Source organism: Aphelocoma coerulescens, chromosome 8 (genome assembly GCF_041296385.1).
Source record: "Aphelocoma coerulescens isolate FSJ_1873_10779 chromosome 8, UR_Acoe_1.0, whole genome shotgun sequence".
Taxonomy (NCBI): Eukaryota; Metazoa; Chordata; class Aves; order Passeriformes; family Corvidae; genus Aphelocoma; species Aphelocoma coerulescens.
In genome coordinates, this window is record NC_091022.1 from 24,517,041 (window position 1) to 24,541,364 (window position 24,324).

The following is a 24,324-nucleotide window of genomic DNA, read 5'->3' on the forward strand; positions in this document are numbered from 1 at the left end:
TGGCAATAGAAAGGATATTGGTACTATTCAATAGTACATCTCACCATGATGTAAATGTGGATGCTACTGTTTAATACTTTCCCCTGCATCCATCCCTTTTGCAGCAAAAGACTTAGTAGAGGAACATGATGCAGCCTGAGCTCTTCCCCATCACCAGTGAGAACAAATGGGTTCTAGTAGCAAAGCAGACCGTGGCTTTATCATTCTTTTGACAGGTAATTGTCTCCCTGGTAAATATATCTGAGACTCTCGGAGAGCACTTCTCAGTGGCTGGAATGAAGTTGTTTCACTCCTGGCAGCGAGGAATGAGCCCGGCAGTGGCACTGGCTTGTTGCTCTGTGTCTCCCTCTGAGCCCCACGCTCCTGAAAGCCTGGTGAGACTCTTTATTATCCCCTGATTATGTCATGTGTCCTCACTTGCCTGGTATGACCATCAGGCATGTTATTTATTGCCGTGTTTTTCCACTGACCTGTTGTAGCCCCTTCTCTGAGGCATTTCACACACCACCAGGAGATGATGTTCTCTCCCAAGAGTTTGCAGCAGAAAGGCTTACTCAGCTGTAAACTCTGTTAAGTGCTGCCCCTCACTTGCTAGGAAAACCAAAATTCAGATGCAAGAAGGGCTGTGGTGTGCTACTGGATGCAAAAAGGCAGATACAGCCTCCCCTGCAGGGAGAATGAACATTGGAGGTTGAAATGAGCTGCTAGGGAAGTATAGCAAAGAGAAATTCAGCCAAGGAAATAGGGGAATGGGCCTAGAGAGAAACTGGGGAAAGAAGTAGAGGCTCCAGCAGAAAATCTTGGGCTATACGGTAAAAATGAGGAGATGAACCTTTCCAGCTCTCACAGGAATATGAATGCAAATAGGCGCTCTTGAAGGTTTCAAGTCTCCCCAAAAGGACTTAAAATCCCAGCATCCCAAGTCAGGGTAGAGAAGTGGTCCTGCAGAGCCATTCAGCCTCCATTTCAGTACTGTACCAAAGCAAGGGCTTGAGCTCCATCCCTGGGTTTGCCTGCTCAGGAGGAACCCAAACAACAAACAAGGGGGTTTAACACAGTGATACTTCCCAGACAAAATGTGTTTTGCTTAGGAAAAATGCTTAGTTTTTCTCTCTTTCTTCCTGCCTTCTCACCCCCTCCCACTCTTCTAGTTTTCAGCCAGACCAAGTCCTTGAACTGACACAACTTCTCAAGGAGGCACAAGGAAGGCAACAGGAATACACAGGGCTGTAGTATGGCAAGGGAGCAGAGAACAGCAGTCCTGATGAAAGGTGACTTCAGCTGGGGCAGAACCCTCTCCTGAACTGGTGAATGCTCATAGAAAAGACAAAATTGTTTGTTGGCCATTGTTCATTTGAAGTTTTTCCGCTGGGATTTCAGTAAATCCCTTTTGGATTCAGGGTCTGGTATACTGGAAAACCATTATTCCCAGTGAAGCTGAAATGCTGAAGCTGTGCAGAGCTGTGCAGGTGCTAGTGGAGCCTGATCCTGCCACTTGCCACACAGGGCCCCAGGAAACCCAGCCCTTTGGTTGTCATCTCACTTGCCTCTCTGTATCTCTCTTCAATCAGTCCAACGGGGTCTGACAGCGTTGGAAAGCTTTCCTCCCTCCAGGCCTTTGTGGGTCAGTGCCCGAGTCTCAGACCCGCTAGTAATGAGCCTTATAAAGAAATAATGAGCTGGAAAGAGAGGAAGAAATGGAGGAGAAATTCCTCCAGACATTTGGAGGTTTTATTGCTTTTTTTGGTTTGGTTTGGGTTTTTTTTTGGTTTTGGTTTTTTTTTGTTTGGTTGGGGTTTTTTTGGTTGGTTTTTTTTTTTTTTTTTTTTTTTGCTATAGCTATGATCAAGACTTGCGAAGGTTGCTTTTCTGGGGAAGATGTTTTGCCAGCTCATAGCTTGCTCCACTGGTTCCCTTGCTGCCCTTTGGAAAATTTAATCTCTATTAAAATACGGGAGTCTTGAACAATTGAAAGGGCTGAATTTCACCACCTGTGCAAAGCCACTGAATTGATTCATTAAATACTGGGATGCAGGTTGCTCCCTGAAAGAGTCAAAGAATGGAAAACTTTCTTGGCACCATGGTTCAGGTCCTGGGAAGACAGAGAGAGAAAATGATGCTGGGGATACCATGTCAAGTTATTGCTCCTCAGGGCTGCAGGGAGCATGAGGTGCTAAAAGCATCCTCTGGTTCCTGCAGGTCCCTCCTCCTTTGCAACAGCCTTGTGTGGGTGCTGGTGGTCACTGTGCAAGGCTGGGGGAATATTTCTTCCAGCTGGGAATATTTATTTTGAGACATGAATCAGCCTCTTTTGGTTCTGGGAGGCCAGTGTGGTCCAGAAACCTGCATCTGGTCCTTGTTGGACCCCTTGTCCCACCCAAGTTCTTGAGTCACAGCCACTGAGCCAAGCAGCAACCCCATTTTAGTACCCATTTTAGTTTTGGTTTTTAGTGGGATCCAAAGCCACCACTGTCTTGCTTTTCCATGTGTAAGAACTGTGCCTGACTCCTTTGCTGAGGCAGACTGCAAGGGGAAGAAGGATGGGCTGTGTTTCCCTGACCAGCTGTACTGGCTGTGCCAAGCTTTGGTAGCAGGGGGGCTACAGGGGTGGCTTCTGTGAGGAGCCAGAAGCTTCCTCCATGTCCAGCAGAGCCAATCCCTGGTGGCTCCAGAAGATGGACGTGCTGCTGGCCAAGGCTGGGCCAATTAGAAGTGGTGGTAACGCCTCTGTGGTAACAGATTTGAGAAGAAAGAAAAAAAGTTATTGTGCAGTTGTAGTTGCGGCCAGAGAAAAGCGGAGTGAGAATGTGTGAGATCAACAACTCTGCAGAGACCAAGGTCAGTGGAGAAGGAGGGGGAGGAGGTGCTCCAGGTGCCAGAGCTGGGAGTCCTCTGCAGCTCATGCTGAAGACCAGGGTGAAGCATCTGTGCCCCTGCAGCTTGTGGAGGAGACCCACGCCAGAGCAGGTGGATGCCTGAGAGGAGGCTGTGAGCCCGTGGGAGATCTGTGGAGAGAGAAGCCCACTCGGGAGCATCCTGTCCTTGATGGAAGAATGGCCCACACTGCAGCAGTTTGGGGGGGATGGACTCATGTTGGAGAAGTTTATGGAGAACTGTTGCTTGTGAGATGATCTCATGTTGGGGAAGTTCACGGAGAATGGTCTCCTGTGGGAGGGACCCCATGGTGCAGCAGGGGAACGACTCCTCTCCCTGAGCAGCTGGAGAAACCACAGGTGATGAACTGACCATAACCCCTACTCCCTGTCTCCCTGTGCTGCTGGGGTAGGAGGTGGAGCTGGGAAAGTGGGAGGAGAAGGTGTTTTCAAGGTTTTATTTTACTTCTCATGATCTGATTCTGTTAGCAATAAATTCAATTAACATCTCTAATTCGAGCCTGTTTTGCCCATGAGGCTATTTCTGAATGATCTCTCCTAGTCCATATCTCAGCTCATAAATCCTCTGTTATATTTCCTCTCCCCTGTCCAGCTGTGGAGGGCAGTGAGAAAGAGGCTTGGGTGGGTGTCTGACATCTGGGCAGTGTCAGCCCACTATACCAGCTCAGGTTTGCTACCTTGGTGATGGGGGGAATGCTGAATGGGGGGAATGATGCCCAGGTGAGCAGCTGAGGGAAAGGCAGTCTGTCCCTCCTTACAGCTCCCAGCTGAGCTGGGCAAGTCGTGCTGGTGGGTTGTTGGTCTGGAGGAGCCCAGGAAGGGGGCAGGTTGGGCCACAGCACCTCCCCTGCTCTGTGCACCCCTCTCCCAGGCCTCCCCAAGCCCCTGCTCCCCAGGACACAGCCCCAGCCTTGTGAGCCTGGGCAGCTCTGCTCAATTTGAGCAGACCTATTTAAAATTCAGCTGGGAGATGGGCTCTGGCTTGTTACAATGCCGTTGCTGGAAATGGAGTCATCACCGGAGACTATTCCTTTTTACAACTTTAGGTATATAGATTTCCTCTCAATTCAATTTATTTTTATATAGTGTCTTTAATACACTGTCTCTCCAAATGCTTTAGCAGATAGAATTGAAATAATGAGATAACGCTTTGCAGGAGTGTGTGCAGCCGCTCTCAGACAGGCAGCGGGGTAAAGCAATAGATGGAGATGGAGCAGAGAGTGCAAGGTGGAGGCTGCATCACTTGGAAGCAGCAGTAATATGAGCAAACATTCACACAGACTATTTATGGTGAGCACAAAGGCTGATGGATATGAAGAAAAGCAAGCAGGCAGGTGTGATCGAAAAGGAGGAATTAAGGAGTAATTTCGATTGAAGAAAGATGGCTCTAAAATGGAATGAATTCGAGGGAGGGATGTTCTCAGCCAAATGGATCAAAGACAGTGAAAGCAATCCTTGAATCTCTCTGTTCATCAGGAATGGAAGCCTTGTTTGCTCCTCCATCACTGTGATATGAAACAGAGATGGGGACGGTGTAGGTACTGTGGCTCCACTCCACACAGGTGCTGAAATTGCTGCGTTGCCCTATTGAATTCCCTGGAAATGGCCAAGTGTGCAAAGACGCAAATGCACCCAGCTGGAAATTTCTCTCTGAGCCTGTTTTCGACAGATAATGTTGATATGAGAAGCGCAAAAGGTTTTAGAGGAGAAGAACCGGCCAGAAGGGGAAACTGTTTCAGTCTTATTAACACAGGAGCGACAGGACAGACTGTGACAGGGCAGGTGTTGGTTAAAAATAAACATAAACACAAAACGCTTTGGTGAAAAATGTAAACAACATTGAAAAGGAAACTTAATTTCATCCACCTCATGTCACTTTTACTCAACAGAAAAGAGCAGCATGAGAAATTGCAACATTTTTTGTTTTCATTGCAGTTTGGACTGGCAGGGAAAATGAAATCATTGGTTTTCCTCTAAAAGGGACACTCCTGTCACCTCAGCCACGGTGAGTGACAGGAGAAAAGTTGAAAATCTTTCTTGGACTGGGATTTCTGGGCCTAACCAGTGATGACTGAACCCAAGGGTAGTTTCACTGGGACTTCTTAAGGGATAAATCTTGAGTGACAGGGAAAGCTGTGTGCAGTCAGAGGCTGCTACTCAGAGACCAGGCATGAAGATGGAGCAAGCTCATGACACTCTGTGGTACCAGACGGGTTCAAATCTCAGCAGGAAAGGAGCAGGGAGCCGGGGGGTTGATGAACACAACTGGTTTGCACAGAGACAGTAATCCCCACGCTGCCATAGAGATGGACCTGGGGAATGGAATTATTGATGGTGCAACACTGGGTGACTCCATTGCGGAATTTTTTGGGGAGCCCCTGCTCTCCGAGACACTTCCTAGCTTCCCTTCCTAACCCCCCCTCCGCTTCACAGGACCCAGCTGTCATTTCTCAGTACTCAGTGGTTCCCACCAACATCAGGATGATGGAGGGACGGACGGACGGACGGACGGATGGATGGATGGATGGATGGATGGATGGATGGAGGGATGGATGGATGGATGGAAGCTGCTCACCTGGCCCTGCCTCTGCCCCATCTGGAGAAGGCTACCCATCCCCTGAGCTGTTCAGAGGGATGGAGAGGGAGGGGAGGGAGAACTACTGACAGGGAGAGGACAGGTGACCCAGAGCACTGCCTGTTGAAGCTCTGCTGCTGCACCATCATCGTGGGAGTGATGGGTGCCAGGACTCCACTGGCTTGGCACAGCAGGGAGCAAACCATTACAGCTCAGTGGGGTTATAACTGGGAACTGTCTCAAATACTGAAAATATCAGGGGGAAGACTGTGGGGAGAAGGCAGGGCCTGCTCCTCTTCCCAGGCCCTGTGGGAGAAGAGCTTAGGAAGCTTCCTCACTTGCCAGCTACTTCTCCTTTTCCAGACCTGCCATTAAAATCTCAGCAAACATCTCATATTTGCTCTGAGCCCACCAATGTTTTAGGTAATGTGAAGTGGACATCTCCTGCGCAAGAATTCCAACCTGGATCCCCATTTTTCAGTGATCTTCAAAACTTGAAATAGTTTTATCCTTGCAGAGGATGGGTGGCAGCTCTGAAAGCAGAGCTGAAGCAAGCAGGGAGTGTTGGGATCTAGGGTTCTGATTTGGAAATAAAGGAAAATGTACAGAAATGTGAATTTTGATTATGTTTCATTTAATGAGTTCTGAAAAGATTTGGAGCTGAATTAAAAGTAACAAAAAGCCCGGGAGATGAATGACCCTTATATTAAATTCAATTGGCTTTTGTGCAATTTGTTGTATAGAGAAGCCTCGTTAATACATTTTGCAGGTGGTTGGGTCATTTGTCATCAGAATCGCACTTTATGGAAAGCAACTTTCCTCCCTCTTTGGTTATTTTGCTTTGAAATGAGTTTCCCTGCGTCCTGTCTGCTGGCAGGAGCTGAATTGGCTTCAGATGAGCCACAGGGTTTCATGGAAAAGAAGAATCTGGCCTGTTATTTTCTATATAAGTTATTGTTACGCAACATGGTCTAAAGTTAATATCCCAAGTATATGTAGCCATAGCCTTCATCCATTAGAAAAAGCCCTGCCCTATATTATCGTTAATAATATTTATTGTTTCCTTTTGTTTTTCTTAAGAGCCAGGGCACCTTCCCTCTCCAGTGGGAAAAAAGGCTGAAAAAAAAACCCAAATAGAAAAAGCTTATTTCATTTGCATTTTCCTAATTTGCTTTTCTCTGGCTCAGACATGTGTTGCCTATAAGCTATTAAAACTCTTTCTCTAGGGTTATTCTCCCCCCTCCATCCCCCATCTGATATTCACTACTTCATTCTGCCTGGATCAATGACTGCAAATTTGCTTTATGACAACTTGAACAAACCCATGATGGATCAGAAAGGACCTCAAAGTAGGCTGAAGCCTACTCAAGTCAAGAGCACCAGACACGTTTGTTAAAGACCTCATTGGCCTCTGATCCTTGGGTTGCTGCAGTATTGATTTTTAGGGTCCGAGCTCAATTGTGCTGGAAGTCGAGTCATATGGAGTCGCATGCTCGTGGGGGAGACAGGAGCTTTATAATGGGAACGGATCGATGGGGAATGATTTAGCACAGAGGGAGCTGGAGGCTTGGCAGGAAAGTTAAGCAATAATCGAGTTCTGGGCTCAGAGCCGTCTCAGGCTGGCGTGCTGCCTGTCTCAGTCTGTGTGCAGGGCTCAGGGGCTGCCGTGCCGGGCTGGGCGTGGAGGGCTGGCACCGGCGCTGCTGCGTCTGTGTGTGGACTCATGGCACTGGTACTGGTAAGTTTTTGCTTCCCCAACATTCTCTAGGTTTAAAATAAACCAAATTGGATCCTCAGATGCTGTGCAGCAGGACCTGGTGGTGTTAGTGTGCTGCAGCTCTGGGCTAAACCCATAAGCGACCCTAAGGAGCCAGAGGCCGAACATGGAGAGCAGAGCACCTGAATAAGGAGCACATTTTGTGCAACATTGTAAATGTGGGTTTTTATTTTCAAACTGTGACTTTCTCGTAAACAGAAAGATTTTCCATTCTCTAACCCGTGCTCCATCAGTATGGATGGCGAATGAGAGACACTTGGGCAGGGATTGGCTTTCTGCTGTGTACCAACATGCAGCATCCTGGGGCCCTGGTCTGTATTTGGGTTACCCCAAGCGATTTAACACAAAAATCCAAGCAATTCCACTAAAAAGAAAATGAGACAGGTCCAACTTACGTTTCCCCCTCCGCTGCTGCTTGCCTCAGTTTACCTCTACGATGTGTAAGTAAGGACCTGCTTTGAGATGGAGGTGGCACCTCTGTAGTGCTTCCATGTATGACACACACAGGCTGATTTTCTAAAGCAAAGTGGGTTTATGTCTAAGGTGACTGTGAGCAAATTACCTCAAGGACCCTTTCTTATATATCGGAGCCCTCAGGTCACCAGCAGTGTGGCTCTGCCTGCTCTGTGGTGTCAAATCTGACCTCATTTAAGTCCTAAGGGTTTCACGGAGTGGGGAGTTGTTGGAGATGGAGCTCGAGGGGTAAAATCCAGTCACCATCCCAGCAAAGTTCTTCCTCTTCTGACTCATTTTCAGGGGTGTTGAGGTGCCCCAGTTCCAGCCCCGAGCCAGGATTTTCACATACAGGGGTTCTGGCACAGCACAAAACTCATGGGTGGAATGGGACATGAAATGTGCCATAAGAGCAGAAAAGAGGCTTTTCCTGCTCAGCTCAAGTGCAGGTAATTTCCTTCTCCTGCAAGGAAACTGGGCCTGGATGTAATTAATAAAGCTATATTCCCTAATAGCAGTCCCTCTGCAGCCTGTGCTGCTGCCTGCAGGCACTGAGACGGACTGGGAGGACAGACCGGGACTTTTCCAAAGGGATGGCATGTGCACAACTGCTCTCCTGCAGCAGAGTGTGTGTGGGGCGTGTCAGGTGAGCTGGACAGAAGCAGATGAACACTGACATTTTAGGCTTTCTCCCCTTCCCACCCTCATTCTCACTCACCACCACCCCAGTTATCCATGTCGTGCAGTCTGTTGTTAACCCTGTAAAAGGGTCCAGAGTGGCTGAGGGTTCTCCATCTTTGGAGACACTCAAAACTCAGCTGGACAAGGCTCTGAGCAACCTGATGTAATGCTAAAGTTGGATCTAACCTCCAAGTGGTCTCTGGAGCAGGAGACGAACTAGAGGCTGGAAAAGTCCATACCCATCTGAATTATTGTTATCCCTCCTGTCATCCTATCAAGCTGTACATGAAGCTTGGTTTGATTGTTTCAGGCCCCTCTGCTCCAGCTGGAAAGACTGGTTCAAGGTATTTCTGCTGATGAAAAGGTTCCTCTTTCCCAGTCTGGGGATATTCATGATCGTTTCCCAGCTACTCAGTGTCCCTGTCTCAACCTCACCTACCCCTCGTGTGTATTGGTGGATGGGTCTGGCAGAAACTGGATGAAATCTCCCTAACCTGACAGAAAAGACTGGCAGCACGAGCTGGCTCAAAGCCCAAAGAACTCTAAACAAAGACAACTTGCCTAGATTTGTTTAGACTCTGTGCTCAATTTTCAGATGGTTAATTCTAAGTGAGGCCAAGCCCTCTATGCCCACATGTCCCGCAGTTTATGCTGCAAATAAACATATTTCTCTTGTGCATAAATCCTGACAGTATTTCTTTGGGGGCCTCTGCCTTTCCCTTCCCTGGATAAACAACTTGTTCCACGCCACTGATGCTAAGTGACTGCTGGTAATAAATGCAGCCTGAGAGCAGGTCTAGGGATCCAGATAAGTGCAATTAGCAAATCTTTGCTTGGCAACTCACAATATTTTGGGGAAAAAGAAGAGAGAGAGAGGTGTCTTAGCGCAGTGACAGCTAGGTGCAGCTTGTGCTCTGAGATCTTTGAGCAGGGGTGGGAAGAGGCAGCCAGGTTTCATTCGGATGGGCAGATTAGGAAGTGTGGGGATTAGCAGGGAGTAATTACAGTGCCTCCACTGTATATTAAGTGTGTGAAACAATATACAGGCACTCAGCACGCGGCAGGCATTATGGCTGGGTGTCATAGTTGACGTTTTTAATATCCATTATTCAAAAATTGATTCCATGCCTGACTATCAAGCAGCATCCAGCTATAATGTGGGTGTAGTACCACACAACAGCACTGTCATCTGCTAAGAGCTTTACAAACATTAGCTAATTCCGCCTACCCTCTGCATCAGAGACAGGTAAGGGCTGCTATTTCTGACTGTCTGAATCCCCAGGGAGGGCTGGGATTAGATGAAGGTGTTCTGGGGAAGCTGCTGTAGATGATGAGGCCAAAGCAGCTGCTGGCATACAGGGGATGAGCAGTACAGAGAGTGGCCATAACTTGGAATAACCCTCAAGTTCCTTCAAACCCAAAGAAAAACATGTCCAGTGCTCAGAGATGCTGAAAAATAGGACCCTTAAGAAATCCTGTGTTCTGTGCTCAATTTTAGTTTTTTGAAGCATTTTTAGGGAAATTTTTCATTTTGACATTTTGCAAGAGTCTCTAAGAAAGGTTTTCATCTGGAAATCCTTTTCTGCCTATCTTTGTTTCCTTTTTTCACTTAGGCCCTCAGGAAAGGAAGACGTAAGGGCAAAAAAGGTAGTGAAACCAATAAGCAGATGGGGGGGAGACACAAACAAGAGAAAAAAGATTTTTCTTGTTTAAGTGAAAAAAATGCACATTGACAAAAATATGATTTTTTTTTTCTGATGATATTACCTGATTTAGAAATAAAAGCTTTTTTTCCTCTACTGAAAACACCTACGACTCAGAAGATGAACTGATTTGTGGTTCCTAAGTGAAGGCAGCCGTGTTATCTTAGAGAGGCTGGCAGATTTTTGGTGGGTCCACATCTCCTTGACGGCTGTTGACAAACCAGATTTCATCTTCCTCTTCCACCCTGACTTGACTCCAGGAATTTCCATTCCCAAACCTCTTTAGGCAAATCCTCTCTGAAGATTACCTACATTATCTGCTTCTCCCCGGAGACAGCTTCCTCTCCTTTGCTATCAATTAACAACAGCTCTCACCAACCCCTCACTTTAATTGCACCATCTCTAAAAGCAGCCCTGATGTTGATGTGCCTTTTTCTCCTATTTTAGGTTCTCCCTCTGAATTATTCTGTTGCTTCTGACTGCAAACACTAGCACTGAAATCCTGGGGGATTGATGATCTCCTACCCTCCTCTCTTGGCTCTGGGAGCCTCCTCCCCATACTGGTGCCAGCACCGCACCTGAGGGCACAAAGTCTCTGTGGTTTGTATCTCAAACTCAAGCAATCTCATGAAACCAAAGTAGGTGATTGTATGGAAAAGCTGTTTTCCAGCTCCTGTAGTCCTTTCTGCTGGGGATATACCTGGAGGATGTGTAAAAAGTATGAAGTGTATGTCTGTGTGAAGGGTAAGCTCTTCCTTACCCCAACAATCTGCACTGAGGCTGTAAATGTGAAATGCAGAACCAGTAAAGGATCAGGTGGAATCTTAATCGCAACAGCAACAAAAAAAAAATGCAGCACAGACTCTCCACAACCTGTTTGTACCAAAGCCAGGGTCAAACTGCCCCTTGTGTGCTCCTGTTCCCTTCCTAAGTTGCCTCTCTCTCCTTTTGGTGCTGCTTGTGCCACAGGAAGGCTGGGAGTGAGTTTTGCTCAAAAACTTGGGTACCTTGGCCTTTCCAAGACACGTTTTTTTCCCTGACAGGATGGTCTCTCTATCTGCCTGGTTCAAGCAGAAGGAGGACTGAGTGCCTTGCTCCTGTGGATATCTGAGGCTTGATGTCTCTTCCCAGTTGGTGGCTGCTCCACACGGGGTGTAAAGCTGCAAGGTGAGGACAGGGCCCGCCACACCCACCAGTGTACCCCAACTCCTGCTCCAGTGCATACACCTCCAGTCCATGCAAAGAAACACAGACGTGCCCTTGGGTCCAGCCTCATTTGAAGGTTAAAAATAACACAAAGGTGCTTAGAAAAGTAAAAAAATAGAAATTAAACCACCCCCACACTTGAAAGAAACCTACCCCTTTAAGAAAGGATTGAACGTAATCTATTTCCAGCGTACGAGAGATCGGCTAAGGATTGCTGGGACATTTTCACTGACACAAATCTACATAATCGTTTTAAACTTCTCACCATTTCTTCCGATTATTCTCTTTCTGTCACTTTAGGAAGCTCTAAAACTGATTTTCTCTCCGTAATCTTCCAGTATTGCTTAGCACCCAAATCTCTAATATTTTAAGAAGATTATTTCATTTATAATTGATTGAGTGTATTTGCCAGTTTGCTACTTCAAAGATGTTGTGCTCTAAGGGGTTCAGGTAGAGCATTACTAAGTTTCCACCCCTTACCCCCCATCCAAAAAAAGAGGCAGAAAAATTTTGCATCCTGCCTGACACTTGATGCTTTTTTCTTGCTTTTTTTTTTTAATATTATTGGCATTATTTACATTGTCAGCATGCTGAATAGCTAAAAAAAGGGATCTCCAGAGATGAAAGGCAAATGGAGCTGTCTCCAGCTGCAGGCTCGGGCTGTGGTTTCCATCACAGGGAGCAGTTTGATGAGCAGTGATTTCAGGCAGCCAGCTCCAGCAGCACCACATCTCCCTGTGCACCAGCATTCCCTCCCAGGGCCTGGCTGCCCACCTCGCTGTTCTCACTGCAAAAGGGATTGGAGAACTGATAGCAGTTAAAATATGTTTTATTTTCATTTTTTGCCTTTTGATGGACAGGGTGTTTTCCAGCCATATCTGCTCCCTGGGGTTGTTTTCTGCATTGAGACAGAATGCACAACATGGTGGTGAAGAAATGGGCAGGAGAAATGGGTGTGGGTAAAGGGCATTCCTGAAACACGTTGCTGCTGGGAGTTGTTTTCATCCAGCTCAGGACTGGGTCATGGTAGCTGCTGCCTGCAGGCAAGTGGCCTCCATCACTGAGTGCTGGATGTTGCCTTGTAGAGTGCTGACAGAGGGGTTGAGAGAGGGGAGAAGGGTGCAATAGGTAATATTTACTGAGGGCAAAGGCAGTAGGACATCTGCAAGTAGAGTTCTTGAGGGAGAGAGCCCATTTAACGCACTGCCACTGCCCAATGCATAGCCAAAAAGCCCCAGAAATAAGGGGGAGATTTCTCCATTCTCAGCCCTGCTCTGCTCTTCATTCCTTATCACCTGTGAACTAGTGAGGAGATGCATGGCACAATGCTCAAAGGAAAGCTCTGAGCCCTCTTTTAGGGCTGGCAGAGACTTAGTGATGCTCTGTCACAGTCATTTCGGAGAACGGAGCAGCTATCAACTAACAAGAATGAATTTCAAGGCTGATCACCTGCAAGCCAGGGATAATGGGAGGTCTGCACAATCAAACACGTCTCCTGTTATAGTAAAACAAGCAACACTTGAAAAAGACATGGAAACAGGCTTCTTTAAATCCAATTCAGGGATTTGGAATCCCCACTAAACGCTTAATTAATTTTTGATTAGCTGAGAACCCATTAAACAGACTGATTCTTCTAGCTTTATAAGTAACGGCAGCATGCTGCTTTAATTAAATTAATACTAAGAGATGTTCATTTTCAAATCCTTATGTTGGTTATTTGAGAAAAAATCATTTCATTCCCTTCCCTAAGAGGTTTACCATATTCTTTTATCCCAATGCAGTATCTCTTCCCATTCTGTTTGTGTTGCTCTTGGTTTGCCTGAAGGCAGAATCTGTCATGGCCCTGAATTTGTTCTGCCCAAGGGATATGGGGGTGTCCCAGAAGTTTAGGACCAAGAACCTCATTTTCCTATAGGGGTTCTCCATATGGGTATGAGCAGTCTGAGCGCTCAGGGTCTCACAGTCCTGGTTTCTCCCAGCCACTCTTCCCATGGAGCTACCACTGGCCATTTCCTCTGCCAGGTACTGGACATGAATCCTGATTCTTCTTCCACAACATAGCAAGCAGCTGTGAATTATCACCTCCTCTTTTGAGGGTCAGAGCCTGTCCAGGTCTCTGCTGTGACTACACCTTGTAGCAGAGAACATGTCACGGCTTGTTCACTCCTGGTTTTCAAACCCCTATGGATTTCTGTGTTTCCCGGTGGAAGTCGGAGTTGCTGTCCACCCTTGGCTTCTTCCCCAGTGACCAACACCTTCCTGTGTGTGCTGGATTCTGTGCTGTTGGGAGGGATGCAGTCAGGCCCTGGGCCTTTCCTTGATGATGGAGATGTGAAATGGATACAGGTTTCACTGGGTGTGATTAGGGAAGGAGCACAGGCTCACTCTTGGAGCAACCCTTTCTATGGGAGGATTCAAAACCTCCCTGTGCATTTTCTTCCACCTCTGGCAAGATCTGAAATTGAATTTTGCAGCCTTCTTCCACTGCCATAATGGGTGAAAAACTCCTCCCTGCTCACTGCAAGGCCAGCATGTTAAACTTTGCAGCTTGAGGCTCTCCTTGCTTCAGTCCTGGGTCCTGCCCAAACCTCTGAGCCATCTGCCAGTCTGACACCAGTGTGAGCCTCTGAGGTCCTTGACTGTGCTGAGCAAGGTCCATGAGCATCCAGGCATTCAGGGAGTGAAGCCTAGAGCAGCCAGGGAATTTCCATATCTCTTTATTTATGTAGATGCACTGTGCCCAGCTCAGAGACCTGCCAGCCACACGAATCCCGTATGACGACATCGCTTCCATGACGCTACTGAACAGCTTTACATTGATTACGATCCCATACATGGGAATCCTTTCCTGTCGTCTGAGGGTTGGGATTATTTTTTTTCTTTTTAAGCTTCTTCCATTTGGCAGAAGAAGAACTTTTGCAAAAGTAGCTCACAAGAACCCACTGCTCAGATGAACCACTTGGGAATAACACCAGGCTCGGTACAGGTGTGATTTTCCTTACACCGTCTCCACGTTGTTTTGGCTTGATGTCCATCCCTCACTCCATTTGCTCTGGGCACATCTGGATTAAGCAGAGAACTTGTTTCACTCCTTGCTCTGAATGCCCCAACAAATGAAGGGTGAAACACGGCTTTCAAGCCACCAGTGTCCCTTTCACCATTGCCTCTGTAGAGCTTTGATGTCACCTAGATCCCAACTGCAGGAACATGCTGGGGTGCTCCCCGAGGATCTAATCAGCTGATGCTGCCATTACACAGGATCTGGAGAGGGGGGCTTGGAGAGCAGCCCCAGCCCCTCATACCTTTACCCTCCTGCTAAGCTCGCCTTGCCTCCCCTCTCCCCACTGCCCACTCCTTGTTAGGAGCTGTCGGAGGCAGCTGGCTGCTCGTGCATTAAATTAGCAGATGTTGCTGCTACACAACATTAAGCACAACAATACTGTTAATGTGCCCTCCAGAGCCCTCTGCCTCCTCCTCACCGGGCCTCGCCAGACACAGCCTCTCCGGAGGCAGATTAATTTCAACTCTCTGGATCATAATAAATTAATTTTTATTAGAAAAGGCGGTGGGGGGGGGGGGGGGGGGTGGTTCGGGTCTGATCTCCTGAGCTGCAGAGATTTAAGCCAGCTGTCGACCGTCTCCTGGCATTTGGGTTAGGAAGTAAATACAGAAGGACGGGATTTTTACAAAACATCCATCAGCCCTTCTTGCTGGGAGGAGTGTGAGGGAGGCTTGGAGGTCAGGGAGAAAAACCTCTGTTATGGGGTTAATGCTGCAGAGAGTCCAGGGCTAGACAAACTGAAAGGGGGATATTTTCTTTCTTACTCATGGGGAACACTTACATCATGTTACCCTGGCAACAACCCTCCCTAGATGTGAGGCTGTGGGGTCCCAGAGCAAGTCCCCACACCCCCACAAGCTCTCCTTTGCTAAGAAGCCTCTTTCCCAAGACGCTGGTTGGAATAGGCTTCACCAGCTTTGCATTGTCACCACTTCTGGAGGTACATGGCACAGTCCTGCCAGTCCTTGGAGCATCCCCACCCCATCCCCAACACCTGCTCTGTGCCCAACCCAGCTTCCCAGTCACAGCCAGGCAGCAGATCACTGGAAGCTGACTCTGTAGTACCACCGAGTTTCTGAGCAGAGGAGATTTTGATGGTTCTGCCTCATTGCCTTGGACACTGAAGTCTCACAGCTCCTTTTGGCTTAAGTCAGGGCTGTCTGTACTCAGCACTTATGAAAATCAGCCCTGGGTCTTTGCTCAGTTTAACGATCAGTGTGAACACAGTGGCTGTGGGAAGCCCAGATCTTCATTTATCAGTGGGGAGCGCATTGCCAGCCGTGGATTTGGAGGACGTGGGAGTTGAGCTCTGGCTGGCCATCCCTAGCTTCACTACTGAGCTGAAAACTTGGACCTGGTAGGTTTAGTATCACTCAAAATCATTGCTGAGGAATCTGGACTCTGGCAGGGCGGTGGACAGGAATGTGTTATCTGCTAGTGCTGTGTTAAATGACAGTGACATTTCCAGTGGTCATTTCAAAGGCCAATAAATGTAGCCAATCTCTGTGCAAAAGCTGATCCTTCTCAGCATCCTGTCTCCAGCTGTGGCCAGCAGTGAACCCTGATGAAGGAATGTCACACCACAAGCTCTCAGTGATCCTTCACCAGAATACTCTCCCAAGCCCCAGATGTGTGGGTGAGCGACTTTCCAATGTAACCAAAATTAATTTCTCTCCTTGATTAGTTTCTCCAGTTGCCTTTGATCATTCAGAATATCCGGTGGTGAGAAGCTCTACAGACTAAACAGGCTTTGTGTGAAAAATTATTTTTCCTTTTCCAGCTGGCCTGCAAGTTTCAGCTGCTGCCTTCCAGTTCTTCTAGAGGGAGAAAGGGTGAACAGCTCTTCTCTGTTTTCTTTTTTCAGTCCATTTTATCTTTATCACTTCCTCCTCAATAATTTCTGGTCCAGAGATAAGAAAACCGTGTCACTGAAACTGTTCCTTATACAGACAGTGTTCTGTGGTTGTTGGTAGCTGGCTCAAATACTAATAAACCTCCTGGATTTTCAACTGGTCTCTGCTGCTTTGATGAAAAATTCTGTATTTTTGGTCGTGTAACTGTGGAGTTGTCCTGCAGTGTGAGAGCAATAAAAAAACCTGTCCTACTCACCGATGTTTTTCTTCCCCATCATGATATGATTCAGGTTATTAATAACAACTCATGGTTATGGAGAAGGGTTAATTTTTAACCTGTAGCCATTTGATTTCTCAGTTCCCAGCCCCTACATGGTGGAGAAATGCAGCAAGGCAAAGAGGGAGAAGCAGCTTTCACTGCAGAAATGATGAAAGCACAGCTCTAAAGCCAGGGCTAGAGCTTGGGAGCAGGTTAGGCTGGAGCATGGATTTCCAGCTGAGGTGCTCCTGGATCAGGACACAGCAGTCCTTGGGTAAAGACCTGCCCCTGCACCTGCTGAAGCCTTTTGGAGCTGCTGGGGTGCATCATCTGTGTCGTCAGCCCGTGAGCATCTTGCTCACTCCTCTACAGACTGTGCCAACACCTGCAGCTGTCACCCCACATACTTCTCCTGAACTTCCCTTTGATGCGAGATCTTGGGGGAAAGCAAACCTGAGCGCGAGTGCAGGGGATGGAAAGGAAAGTGGTGCTTGTGATAACACAGGATCAGGTTTCACTGAGTCCTTTTTCAAACACCAATTGAAAACCCCGCCGCCGCCACTTGACAAGTTTCCAAAATCCTCTTTCTTTCCAGGGTCTACCCATGGCCCTTGAGCAGGGAGAAGAGGCTGTGAAATGAAAGACCTGTTTGCTCTGTGAAAGAGCTTGACAATGTGTTGAGAGAAAGTGATACTCACTGCCTTCAGAGCATTCAGAAAGGCGTCCATTTATCTCCCTCTTTTCTTTTTTCACCCGTTCTTCTTCTAAGGAATCTCTGGTTGTAATCCCTCTCTGGGATTTTTCACAGTAGTCTGATAATGTTAATATTTATCCTGGCTCAGAGATGAACTGACAGCATTGTGTTCACTCCTCTCTCGTTTTATCTCTGTACATCTATCAGGTGTTCTGTACGGCTTTAACTTCGTCAACACCTAACTTGGTGCAGTGACAGATGAAGTCACCCTCCATCACCCTCCACCTCTCTCACCTCCAGTGGTCTGTTTTCTCTGTTTGTTTTTATTATCTTATTAAAAGTCTAAAGATTTTAAGTAAGTCTAGAAGCAGTAATAAGTGGTCAAGGTATTTGGGGGTTCTGAGGGTAATTCTTAGACTAGTTCTTGCCCTGTATTAAAAAGCTGATTGCAGACTTTTGGCAGAAGGGTTGTGGGGACACACAGGCAGGTGTTTTTTCCAGGATTTCAGTCCTGGAAGAAAAGGACCCATGGAGTGGTGGAGTTTTCTTCTACTGATGGTCAGTGTTCTGGAACCTGACCATGGAGGTCACAAAAGGGTTTGTGTTGCCCCTAGAAGAGATGTCTGTAGAATAACAACAGCCAGACATAACTTGTCATGGAAAACAATCAGAATTTCTCTCTCTGGGGTATAGCACAAACAAGTGGAAAAGGGCAACAGTGAAGTTTCTTTGTATGGAATTAATGCCTGCCAACACTGGTTGAACATCTTAAAGCCTCCTGCCTGGGAGTCAGATGAATACATGGAGATCCTGGTTTGCATTTGTGTAAAAATGAGTTTGTCGGTCTTGTGTGTGCCAAGTACAGCCAAGAAACAAGAAAGAAGGTATCCAAACGAGCTTGAAAACTCTGTAATGGCTAAAGTAATCTTGCAATTGCTATGAAGAACCTGACTGAACAAAATGGGAATATTTGCAGCTGGCTGCAGTTCCCCAGTGACCTCTACAGTATCAATAATCCACCCTCATACAGGCATGAGGATGATGTGGGAATGGGAAATGTCCCTGAAGCCACCCACAAGGGGATAGATACCCAAAGTAACTGATTTCACCTCAGCCTTTATTGATGCAGTGAGTAACCTCAGTGGAGACCACAGGTAAGAGTTTTCTGGTAATAAAATTTTGGAGATATTTTCTCTAATGTATTGCTGTAGGATTAGATCTAGCAATGTGTGAAATTGCATTGAACAGGTGGAGCACCAGTTTGTGAGCAGAATGGTTTCACATGCAAACACACCATCCTTCTAGGACTGAAGTTTTTTCTCCATCAATTATACTCCATCCAGAGCTGAGCTCATTTTAGTCTTCCACACCTTCTCTTATATGATGACTGCCCCCATGTCTCCTCCAAACCACTATTTCTCCTCTAAACTGCTATTTCTCCTCCATGGAAGCTCCAGATTACATAATTCCATCTTATTTTTATTCATTTCTCATCTTCAGTGGCAGAGGAGAAAGAGTTTGAAGAACCTGGAAATGTTATGAAGATCTTTCTACAGACAACATCAGAGGTAATTAAGACTGATGACAGTTTTATTCCAAAAGCTGGACACTTTCATCAACAGCTCCTAGGGTTTTTCCTTCTTTCATGTACAATCAGTTTGGAATATCTGTTGACCCCTGATTAAAAAATCCCCAACCCTCAGTTGATCACCAGGTTTCTATAGGAAAGGCAGGAAGTTCAGTAGTGTCTGCAGTCATAAAACAAAGGAAATGTGAAACTACATTGTAGTTGCAGTGAGGTCAGATCCAGCAGCAACAATAAAGATGGTGTGGAGTGATCCCTAGGTGTTTATCACTGGGAACATCCAAATTCCCAGTGGTGGTTATTCCAAAATCCCCCATTTTGAGGCAGCTGCCATATGGCAACCTTTTGAAACTATGCCTATCACAATGATGTAAGAGAAAAAAACCTCAGATCAACCAAGAATTTTTTGTTATGTGAGGAGGAATTATTGTTCACAGTAAACCCTGGCTTGTCACTGGATGAGTGGTAATTATTACCAGTCGTGTTAACAGAGACTCAGCTTGTTTTCACACTCCCATCCTAAGCGTGGGTTCATACCTGCTCTGCTTTTTTTACACCAAATTTCTGCAAATTTCTGTCTGTAAGCACCCCACAAGCCATTGAGTAGAGTTTTCTCACAGTCTGGGCCGAGGTAGATTCTGGCCAAGCTGAGCAAGGAGTTTTTGATGTGGCCACTCATTTCTCATTAGCACAGAGTGGCTGAGCAGAACATCTGGAGATGTGAATGCCCAGGGTGGTCCTGAGAAAGCCATTCTCTCTCTTCTGATCCAGGAGCACTGGATCAGGCCCTTCCAAACTGAGACAGAAAAGAATCTGACCAGGAATACCAAAGGGAACAAACATTAAAGGAAGGCTGAAAATATCAATAGCGCAAAGATCAGAGCTTCTTTTCCTGTGATCTGCGCTGAAAGCAGCAACCTCCCGAGAAAATCCAACTCCTTACAGTCCCTAGTGCACTGCAGACTCATGAATGTGTGTTACTTCACATGTCAGCACACCCATCTGAGTGCTCTTTACCTCCCCACGAAATCACTGGGTCCTGTAGAAGAGTATCACTCTCCACACAAATTCCATTAGGCTGTATCAGGATTGACCTGGGAAACCACCGCTACCAAATTGTACCGCAGCGGCGGCCACGCTAGGAAGTACTAAATCCTGCACTGCTCCAAATGAAAGGAAAATACATATGTTAATGTTACAGCACAAAATTCACGCACTCGTTAATTATAATTAATTACGATTAATTAATTCTTACGTTGCGCCCCAGACATGGCCACTTCACTGCCTTCGGAACTCCTCCCATCGTTTGGTCTGGCTCCTCCGAGTGAGTCTCCTCAGTGAAACCAATGGAGCTTTTTCCAGTTCTTCCACTGGATCTGCAAAATATATGCAGATTTATACAGTGAGGCACACACTAAATACTCCGGGGGAAGGAGTAAAACAGACATTAACCAGATATTAAAGGACTTGTGAGACAGGGAGAAATACACATTTGAGCATAGTTTGGCATTGGTTTTGAATGTTATGTACACACATACACAATTACTGTGTATATCTGTGTATTACAGTTCTGTTTTAAGCAACTGGATTGGATAGGATAAGGAGAGAACAGGAAGACGCAGGAGTTAAATACCTAATAACACTAATGTTAGGGAACTGTGGCTAATTTGCAAATGGATACCACATGGAAACACGCTTCTGTTAATCTGTGTTGCTTTAAAAAGGAAGGGGGAAAAAAAAAAAAAGGAGGAGGAGGCTGGGGTTAGTAAGCTATCTGACAGTCTGAGCAGCTCATCTGCTTGCAGGGATTGGGTCGGGAGCAGATATTCCCAAGTGCCTTGAGTATCAAGTACATTGGATATGGCTTTTGATTAGAGGGGCAAGGTGCTGCCTCCTCTTCCCCAGGGTGGTTCCCACTGGAGGCAGGTACATCCCGATGGAGCACGGAGGGAGGGTTTGGTGGCACTGAGAGGGACAGCTCTGCATTGTGTGTTTACACCAGACCCTGGCCTTTCCCCTGCCTGTGTTCCTTGTAATTTCTGGAAATCAGAAATAAGCTGATGTGATTAGAGAAGAACAGATCTGGCTTAGTGCTCTTCAAGCTTAAAAAGGTGTTAAAGACTTGACAAATTACAAATACAGAACTAATAAAGATCCTAAATAAGTGCGGTTACCTAATTCCTTTACATCGAGAGACAAAAATGAAGGGTGGCTTTACTGTGATTGATGGGCAGATAGCAGCCTGGCCAGGGAGAAATAGCTGAGAGCTGAGGCACATCAAAAAACCTTTTACACCCAGCTCAGTCTTGATCTGGGTAAGGAAGGACTAGTTTTTGCTGGCTCTTAGCTTTGTTGATAGTTTGATACCGGTGACCCAGTGGAAACAGAGTTTTTGTGGCGTTCTCCTCGGGGAGGAGGTTTTTTTTTGAGGCTTCTCCTCGGGGAGGGGCCAGGCTTGGTTTTCTTTATGTTACACTTTTTCTTTGTCCTTTTTTATTTTTTTCCCCTTTTTTTCAATGCAATCTCAAAGTCATCTTGCATTAATTAGCCGTCATCTTAACGACACTGTTGCATGTTAGACGAAGAGATCTCTGAATTCAAATAAGACTTGACCCTAAGAGGGACCAGCTCCCTGGCTTTTTCTTCTCATCTCCTTAAATCTAAAAATTGCTAAGTGATCTCTGAGGCTCAGGCTTTCCTCGGAGATTAGTGTAAGAAAAGCCCCAACATCTGCAAAAGTGACTGCTTTTGACAACCGTACAGATATCTTAAAGAGCAGGAATTTCCCTAATAAAACCCCTTAAAATAAGTCTTCTTAAGATTTCTTAATGCCACAGTGATCAGTTTGCATGTTTCAGAAATTCAAGAATTTTTTATCTGCTTTGGAAAGTCATGAAAAAAAAATGAAGCAGGTTTATTTAAAGGGGAGAAGTATTTGAGATGCAGGAGAGACGGAGTAGAAAAGCTTAGGAACTGGTGATAAAACCATAAATTGTATAGCTCAGGGAATTTGTGGACTGACTAAAAATGACAAAGCAAAGCAGCCCAAGTTGGTCATCAGAAGAATAACAAAGAGGACTTTTACCAAGAAAAAAAAAAAAAAAAAGCACGTGGACCCTCTGGCATTCCATAGGCAATTTAAATAGCTTAATTCAGCATTGTTGTGATAGCCATATGCCTGATAGCCTGTGGGCCAGATCCTCTGCTGGTGTAAAGCCAAGGCTTCTCCACCTATTCAGAAAAGCACCCCTGTTAAAGACAGTGTTTAGGCATCTGCTGAAATGTGAGTGCTTAGATCCCAACAAAGACACTGGGAGTTCAGCATCCCAGGAAGCTGCTCTAGCACATGGAGATGTTTAAGTCAGTGTATTCTGCAGCTGGGGCATGAGGCCCTTGCCCAAATTTGCCATGTATTTCTAAGCTCTCGGGTGCTGGCACAAAAGTCTGGGCTGCCTGTGAGATCCCAAAGCATAGAGAGATGTTGCTGGATGTCTCTATAGGCTTCTGGGGCTTGATCCTGCCCTCCTTTCCCTGCTTGGAGTAAACACATGGATCTGCAGCGTGTGGCAGGACCGGGTGTAGTGTGCTATAAGGGCTGTGTGTGCAGAGTGGGATGGGGTGGGCTGGGGTGCTGATGCTTCCAGGAGTAAAATTCATCCTGGCGTTATCCCTGCTCAGCAGATCTGCAGCAGGGAGAGTTGGGCTGAGCATGGCAGAGGAGCCCTCAGAGAGAGCTGTGAGCACCTGTGTGTGCGGGGCCTGTGGCCTGTGGTGACAGCATCCACACCAACATCCCCGAGGTTGGCTCCTTGAACTGAGTTTCAGTGAAAATGTCCCACCAAGGGCAGGATCACAAGAAAATCTGGGGGGGTTGTTTGGTCAGGTCCTTTGTTGTTTTTTCTTTTTTCTTTTTTTTTTTTTTTTGCCAGTTTGTGAGTCTCCAACAAGGACAGAAATCTAGGTGTCTGAATTTCTCACACCTTCCTGCACAGGTACTTCATCCCCATAAAAATGAGGTGGTTTCAGCACCAGATATTCCCATTTAACATTTTTATTTATTTCCATTTACAAGCCCATGACTGATAGGGTGGAGGAACTCTTGGGGTACAGCACAGAATTTTGTGCAAGATGGATGGATGTAGGTCCAGGATATTTGTTGAGGATACATCCCATGCACCTCATGTGCCATGGGATAGGGCAACATAAGGCAGCAGGAACCAACATACGAAACCCCACACAGTTATTTTTCCTCCTCCTTTCCCTTCATGACACACTTTCCAGCTCCACTTCAGAGCAGAGGGACATACCGGAATTACAGAATAACCCACTGAAACCAAGAAATCTGGTGCATGCCCAGCCCTAGCAAAGGTGGAGCAGGAAACAGATCAGGGATTAAACCCACGAAGGGACATTGGTTCACAATTACCATGTTAAGCCCTTCAGTCCAGCTGTAAAGCCTCCGAGCCACTACCCAGCTCCTGCTTGACCCTGGGTGCCCCTTAAATCTTTTTGGTGTGCTGGTTTGCAATGCTAAAATTCCCAGGTGCTGAGAGATGGGTTGCTCCTGGGAGCGCCCCTGTCGTGCCTTGGCTGAGCAGATCAGTGCCCCTTCTCTGGTCCTTGAGGTGTTTCTCAGCCTTCCTCACACATGAAGTCCAGCTAATGAGAACTCCCAAAGACCCAAACGAAGTACAAACAGCGATGGGGGTGGTAGGGATCAGAGAGGGTGCTGGAAAACCTTGTGGCTGCCATTTTTATCCTCTTTATTTGTGTGTCTTTGCTCTGGTCTGGCGAATCAGCAAACAATTTTCAGAAGTGCCAGAGGTTAGAACAGAGAGGAGAACATTTCATCTGGAAGGGACCTACAATGACCATCTAGTCCAGCTGTCTGACCACTTCAGGGCTGTCTACAATTTAAAGCAAATCCGAGAGTTAAGGTTATCCTAGAGCTTAATACACAAGTGCCTGTAGGTGGCAGATATTGGGTCAAATCCCCTCAGACAGGGGTGTAAATAAATACCTTGAGGGAGTGTAACATGTGGGAGTGTAACGTGATGTTGTGGGATCAGCCGTAGGATTCCGAAATATTTTCTGCAAAGCTTAATATTTTTTCTTTCAAAATGTGAGGCTTTTGGGTTTTTTGTTTATGTGAAGCTGTTTTGGTTTGGGTGGGGTTCTTTTTGGTTTGGTTTGGTTTGGTTTGTTGTTTTTTAAGAAGGAAAGCAGAACATTTTGTTAATGGGAGCATCTCAAATTGCAAGCCTCAGAGGGGAAAACCAGATCTGGCAAATTCACCTCTCAACCTCTCTGTCTCAGTTTCTTTACCTGTGAAATGGGCACCAGATTGCTTAGACTGCCTCTTCCAACGTGCCCCTACACTGTAGGCTCCAACATGATATAGAAGGTGAAAATTAAGACTCAGGTGTCTTATCCCTATGCAGCAGTCTCAAAAATACTGCTCTGAGTGAGAAAAAATTGTGCCACCATAAGGAGAGTTTTATTTAGGACACTGCAGATCCGGATTTGCTGCCGGCAGCCTAAAACTAACAGGAACTTGGAGTGGGAAAAAAAAAAATCCTTTCT